Below are 7,365 nucleotides of genomic sequence, written 5' to 3'. Positions count from 1 at the left end.
ATCGGTGCACTCAGGAGAAATTTCCCAACAAATGTTAGGATCCATTTTATCCTGTTGCCCATGTGAAAATAAAAAAATTGAGGCTATAAGAAAATTTTTGTGAAAAAATAGTACTTTTTCATATTTATGGCTAAATTTATGAAGCACCTGGGGGTTGGGAGTGCTCACTATGCATCTAGATAAGTTCCTTAGGGGGTCTAGTTTCCAAAATGGGGTCATTTGTGGGGGTGCGCCAATGTTTAGGCACACAGGGGCTCTCCAAACGCGACATGGTGTGCACTGAGGATTGGAGCTAATTTTCCAGTCAAAAAGTCAAATGGCGCTCCTTTCCCTTCTGAGCCCTGCCGTGCACCCAAACAGTGGTTTATGACCACATATGAGGTATCGGTGTACTCAGGAGAAATTTCCCAACAAATGTTAGGATCCACTTTATCCTGTTGCCCATGTAAAAATGAAAAAATTGAGGCCAAAAGAAAATTTTTGTGAAAAAAAAAAGTACTTTTTCATATTTACGGCTCAATTTGTGAAGCACCTGGGGGTTCAGAGTGCTCACTATGCATCTAGATAAGTTCTTTGGGGGGGTCTAGTTTCCAAAATGGGGTCACTTGTGGGGGTGCTCCAGTGTTTCGGCACACAGGGTCTCTCCAAACACAACATGGCAACCGCTAAATATTCCAGTATATTTTCCATTCAAAAAAGTCAAATGGCGCTCCTTCCCTTCTGAGCCCTGCTGTGCACCCAAACAGTGGTTTATGACCACATATGAGGTATCGGTGTACTCAGGAGAAATTCCCCAACAAATTTTAGGATCCATTTTATCCTGTTGCCCATGTGAAAGTGAAAATATTGATGATAAAACAAAATTTTTGTTGTAAAAATTAAAATGTCCATTTTTTTCTTCCATGTTGCTTTAATTCCTGTGAAGTACCTGAAGGGTTAATAAACTTCTTGAATGTGGTTTTGAGTAGCTTGAGGGGCACAGTTTATAGAATGGTGTAACTTTTGGGTATTTTCTGCCATATAGACCCCTCAAAATGACTTCAAATGTGAGGTGGTCCCTAAAAAAATTGGTTTTGTAAATTTTGTTGTAAAAGTGAGAAATCGCTGGTTAAATTTTAACCCTTATAACTTACTAACAAAAAAAAAATTTGATTCCAAAATTGTGCTAATATAAACTAGACATGTGGGAAATGTTATTTATTAACTATTTTATGTCAAATAACTCTCTGGTTTAACAGAATAATAATTCAAATTTTGAAAATTGTGAAATTTTCAAAATTTTCACTAAATTTCCATTTTTTTCACAAATAAACGCAAAAATTATCGATGTAAATTTACCACTAACATGAAGCCCAATATGTCATGAAAAAACAATCTCAGAATCGCTAGGCTGCGCTGAAGCGTTCCTGAGTTATTACCTCATAAAGGGACACTGGTCAGAATTGCAAAAAATGGCTAGGTCATTAAGGTCAAAATAGTCTGGCTGGGTCATGAAGGGGTTAACCCAAACGGACTGTGGACTTTTTTTCCTTCTGACATTGGCCAATATAAATATGTTCATACACAGAGAGAAGTTCTGTTATATATGTCCAAATGGTTTAAGGGAACATTTCCATCTTTATTTCCAGGGGAAATAACTTTGGAACAGTGGGGGAGTGAAGAAAAAAATAAAATAAAAACTCAGTATAGTAGGACCAATTGGAGGCAGCACTCTGTTCAATTAAACTAAAATACAGTGAAAACTTTTTTGCTTCTTTGTTACTAGTGTTGAGCATTCCGATACCGCAAGTATCGGGTATCGGCCGATATTAGCGGTATCGGAATTCCGATACTGACTTCCGATACTTTTGTCATATCGGATACCGGAATCGGAATCGGAAGTTCCCATCATGCTATGAGCCTGCTTGCTTTGATTAAGCCAATGGGAATCCTCCGAAGTGTGGGCACATCCTGTTAGGCATGTAGGCATGTTAACTATTGGCATGGCTGTGATTGGCTGCCGAAATGATGTCATGATGCACTATAAAAGCCACCGCAGCTGCCATTTCTTGTTCACTCTGCTGTGAATTCAGTTAGGGACAGGCTGCTGTAGAAGACTGTGAGGGACAGTTAGAAATAGCGATTCCACCAAACATCTAGTGCTTTATCCAGGCTACATAAACCACCACTGTAGCCTTCTTTGCCCTAGCAGCAGTGTTCACAGCTGTCTGCAAGGGCTGTGTGAGTGCAGCTCACGCTGTGGAGTGGGTCCTGCAGCCACATCAGGCTGTAGGCCACCCAGTGTGATCACTGCTGCCTCATACATCTTTTAATTTTTGAGCTGCATTTTTTACATAATTTCAATCTAGTGTGCTTCCATCCGTATCCATATACGTTGGTTGCAAACACTAGTAGTAGACAGCGGAGCCTTTCTGCAGCCTTTCAGTGCTAGTGTCCACTTTGCTGCACTGTTCACAGCTGTCTGAGAGGTCTCTGACTGTGTGTGAGTGCAGCTCACACTGAGTAGTGTGTCCTGCAGCTACGTCTGGTTGTAGGACGCTCAGCGTGCGTCAGTGCCTCACACATATTTTTATTTGAGTGCAGCTCATTTTTTCTTCTATTAGTGTGCATCCATCCGTTTCCATCTACGGTGGTTGCAAACACTATATAGGAGTACACAGCGGAGCCTTTCTGCAGCCTGTCAGTGCCAGTGCCCACTTAGCTGCACTGTTCACGGCTGTCTGAGAGGTCTCTGACTGTGTGTGAGTGCAGCTCACGCTGAGTAGTGTGTCCTGTAGCTACGTCTGGCTGTAGGACGCTCAGCATGTCACTGCCTCACACATTTTTCTTTTATTGCAGCTCATTTTTTCTTCTATTAGTGTGCATCCATCCGTCTCCATCTACGGTGGTTGCAAACACTATATAGGAGTACACAGCGGAGCCTTTCTGCAGCCTGTCAGTGCCAGTGCCCACTTAGCTGCACTGTTCACGGCTGTCTGAGAGGTCTCTGACTGTGTGTGAGTGCAGCTCACGCAGAGTAGAGTGTCCTGCAGCTACGTCTGGTTGTAGGACGCTCAACGTGCATCACTGCCTCACACATATTTGTCTTTGAGTGCAGCTCATTTTTTCTTCTCCTATTAGTTTGCATCCATCCGTATCCATCAACATTGGTTGGTTGCAAACACTATATAGGAGTAGATAGAGGAGCCTTTTTTTCTGGCTTGTGCCCTGCCGGCGCAGCCAGATTAGTATTACCCAATTTTTTTGGAGCCTCATCTTTTGCATTGTAGGTTACCTGCCTGCATTGTAATAGCTCCAAAAAGTTGGTGATACTATCAGTTTCAATTCTTTGTTCACATACTTTGAGTTTGTTTCCAACAAAGAAACCACAAAAAAAGTTCACCAAACACTACATTTGGAACTTGTGTAGGCCACATCAGCTCCTATTAAAGTGTAGTCCACACACACACACTTCATAAAATTAGTGTTTCTTGTACCTGTAACCAGCTGTTCAGGAATAAGCACACTAAGGCCCCCCTTTGTACTTTTCTGCCTATCTTAAGCAGTCTGGCAAGATGAAGAAGGCAGGGAGTAAGGCGCGTGGGCGTGGGCGTGGAGTTTCAGCAGGGAGAGGACGTGGGGATTCTGCAGGGAGAGGACGTGGGGATTCTGCAGGTAGAGGACGTGGGGATTCTGGGCCTGCTGCGGGCACCAGTGGATCAGCATCCCCCAGTTTTAGCAGGCAACAGTCCTTTATGCGTAGCTTTGTAGGACCTCAACGTACCCCACTGCTGCGGGAGGAACAAATTGAAGCCGTTGTTGGATGGATGGCAGCTAACGCATCGACTTCAATTACTTCCACAGCCTCTCAGGACCAGAGCACCGAAGAGCAACCATCTGTCTCTTCACCACCTGCCAAAGTGCCAAGGCAGTCAGAGAGACATGGACAGGAGCCATCACAGTCTCTACTTCTGTTCTCGGAATCTGTTGGCTTGGAAAGAGGGGGCCAGCCAAGCAGCATTCCTGAATGTGAAGAAGAGGGAGTATGCAGTGATGCGCAACTTCTTTGTCCCTCTGAATCTGAAGAGGCGAGTGGGCCAGTGCCTATGGTCAGCACACCTCAGTACGCATCAGATGATGACGAGACTCAGTTGCCACTTTCTGGTGCGTACGGTGCTGGCGAGACAACCCCGGAGAAGCAGCTGTTTGAAGAGGGGAGGGAAGATGATGAGGTCCTTGACCTATCATGGCGTGAGGAACAGGAAGGTGGTGGGAGCAGCTCGGAGGAAGAGATTCCCCTACCGGCCAAAACAGGAGGCAGAGGGAGGGGGAAGACTTGGTTGCCTGTACCCTCCACTTCGGTACCCGTTAGGAGCATTCCTCCTTCCAAAGGCAAAACGGGCGCTCCCAAGACTTGCAGTGCGTGGTCCTTTTTTGACACAGTTGCAGATGACATTTGCTTTGTCAAATGCAAGCTGTGTCATCAGAAAGTCAAAAGAGGGAGAAATGTCAGCAACCTCAATACCACAAATATGTGGAAACATGTGCGCACCAAGCACGAGTTGGAGTTGCAGAGACACCCTGAAGACGTAGGCCAACGTACAGCACCACCTACCACCTCTTCAGTTCGTGTTGGGGCCTCTTCCTCCAGCTCACACACTGCTGGTTCGGCTTCCTCACAGGATCGCCAAGGAAGAACCTCTGCCACTGTTGTCTGGAGACCCTGTCAGATTCCACCCATAGCAGCACGTTCCCATCCATCACAGCCATCGGTAGCACAGGCATGGGATAAAAGGCGCCCTTACTCGGCAAACAATCCCCGAGCACAGTCTCTGAATGCTGGCATTGCCAAACTTCTGGCAGTTGAAATGCTGTCATTCAGGCTGGTGGACACTGACACCTTCCGGGACTTAATGGCATTGGCAGTCCCCCAATACAACGTGCCCAGCCGCTTTTTTTTCAGCAGGCGAGCCATCCCTGCCCTGCAGAAACATGTTGAGGGCAAAATAAAACATGCGCTACTAAACGCCGTTAGTAGCAAGGTCCACCTGACCACCGATGCGTGGACCAGTAACTATGGACAGGGACGATACCTTTCCCTCACTGCCCACTGGGTCAATGTTGTGGAGCCGGGTACAGATCTGGAGAGTGGCGCTGTACGTGTTCTTCCAACGCCACGGATTGCAGGACTCCAGTCTGTACACATAGACTCCTCCTCCTACTCAAGTTCCTCAGAAACAGCAGAGCAGGAGCCTGTTACGACCGATATGAGCACAGCCGTGGCCAAACGTCAACAGGCTGTACTCAAATTAATTTCTTTGGAGAATCGAAGCCACACAGCGCAGGAGCTCTGGAATGCTATCAAGCAGGAGAGCGATGTGTGGTTTGGGCCAGCGAATCTCCAGCCGGGCTTGGTAGTGTGTGACAACGGCCAAAATCTGGTGGCAGCTCTTGGCCTAGGCAACCTCACACACATCCCATGTCTGGCACATGTGCTTAACTTGGTCGTGCAGAGCATTCTGAGGGACTATCCGGATCTTGATGCACTGTTGCACAAGGTCCGCATAGAGTGCGCTCACTTGCGGCGTTCCAGCACGGCAAGATCGCGCCTCGCTGCTCTGCAGCGACGATTTGGCCTTCCGGAACATCGCATCATATGTGACCTACCCACCCGGTAGAATTCAACGTTACATATGTTGGAGCGGTTGTGTGAGCAGCAGGCAGCAGTCATGGAGTACCAGCTGCATCAGGCGCAAACAAGTCGCACTGTGCGCCGTTCACACTTCAGCACCATTGAGTGGGCCTCTATGAAGGACATCTGCCTCGTTTTGCGTGCCTTCGATGAATCCACGAGGATGGCGAGTGCAGATGATGCACTAGTCAGCATGACTGTCCCCCTTATCTGCCTGATTCAACAAACACTGCAAGCACTAAGGGATGAGATTTCGGAAGAGGTGGAGGATGAGGAGTCCCAAATGCCATCTGCTTCTGGACAGTCTGCGCTACGTGTTTCCTCACAAAGGCCTAGGCAGGGGACACTTTGTGAGGAGGATGAGGAGGAGTCGATGGAGGAGGAAGACATCTCTCCAGAGGAGGGAGGTACACAAACCTCTACTCAGTATATACAGCGAGGGTGGGGTGATGCAGAGCAGGCCGAGGTCACGCCTCAAACAGGGGACAGCGGTTCTTTGGCAGTTGGGAGTCTGCAGCACATGGTTGATTTCATGCTGCAGTGCCTGAGAAACGACCGCCGCATCGCCCACATTCTCGTCTCAGCTGATTATTGGGTGTACACCCTCCTAGATCCTCGCTACCGGGACAGCGTACAAAGGCTCATACCAACGTTGAACCGGGAGCGTAAACTGCGGGAGTACGAAGAGTCACTGGTGCAGTCCATAATGTTTTCCATTCCACCCGACAGCATTGTTGCTAGTGCTTTACAAAGCAGCTCTGTGCGTCGAGGCAGTGGAGGAAACTCTGCACAAAGAGGCAGCGCCGCAGCACAAGGCAAGACCACTATGGCCCAAATGTGGCAAAGTTTTGTGTGTCCACCACAATTGTCTACACCATCAGCGATGCCTCGAGTCAGCAGGAGGCAACGCTTCCGTCAGATGGTGTCAGACTACATGTCTTGCCCTGTCACTGTACTCCCAGATGGCTCTTCCCCCTTCAAGTTTTGGGTCTCTAAGCTGGATACATGGCCAGAGCTTAGCCAGTATGCATTGGAGGTGCTGGCTTGCCCTGCTGCCAGTGTATTATCGGAACGTGTCTTTAGTGCCGCAGGTGGTGTACTAACAGACCGTCGCACGCGACTATCTTCCGATAATGTTGACCGGCTGACTTTTCCGAAAATGAACAAGGCCTGGATCTCCAAAGACTTTGCCATTCCTCTTACAGACTAAATTAGTGGTTGTCAACTGTATCCAGGTCTGCTGGTGTGTTCATTTTTCTACCACCTGAACTATAATCCCTGTGCTTCAACACAGCCAGTTGTCGCTCAGATGTGTCGTCTGCACAGAGAAACACACTAGCTCCTGGGTTAGTGGGGTTCAGTAACGCCAGCTGATCCCCTGCTGTGTGGACGGCAAAGTCACCAGCTCCATCAACATTCAAACCACTACTGATTTTTAACCGTGCCCAACTTAGGTCTCTTGCTCCACTGTCTCTACTATTTCCCCTGGCCTCCAACCCCGCCATCTACATCTCTGAAGTGGCGTCAGCACAATCTACACTTGTTCCTGTGGCTCAGTCCCATCAGTTTATCCCCTGATGTGTGTCCGGCAAGGTCTCCTGCTCTGTCCACATTCCCATAACCAGTAGTGGAAATGAGGACAGAGCTGGCGAACTTGCCGGACAAACATCAGGGGATCAACTGACGGGACTGAG

Source organism: Dendrobates tinctorius, unplaced genomic scaffold (assembly GCF_039654945.1).
Source record: "Dendrobates tinctorius isolate UK_male_01 unplaced genomic scaffold, ASM3965494v1 ptg000151l, whole genome shotgun sequence".
NCBI lineage: Eukaryota > Metazoa > Chordata > Amphibia > Anura > Dendrobatidae > Dendrobates > Dendrobates tinctorius.
This window is presented reverse-complemented; position numbering follows the sequence as displayed.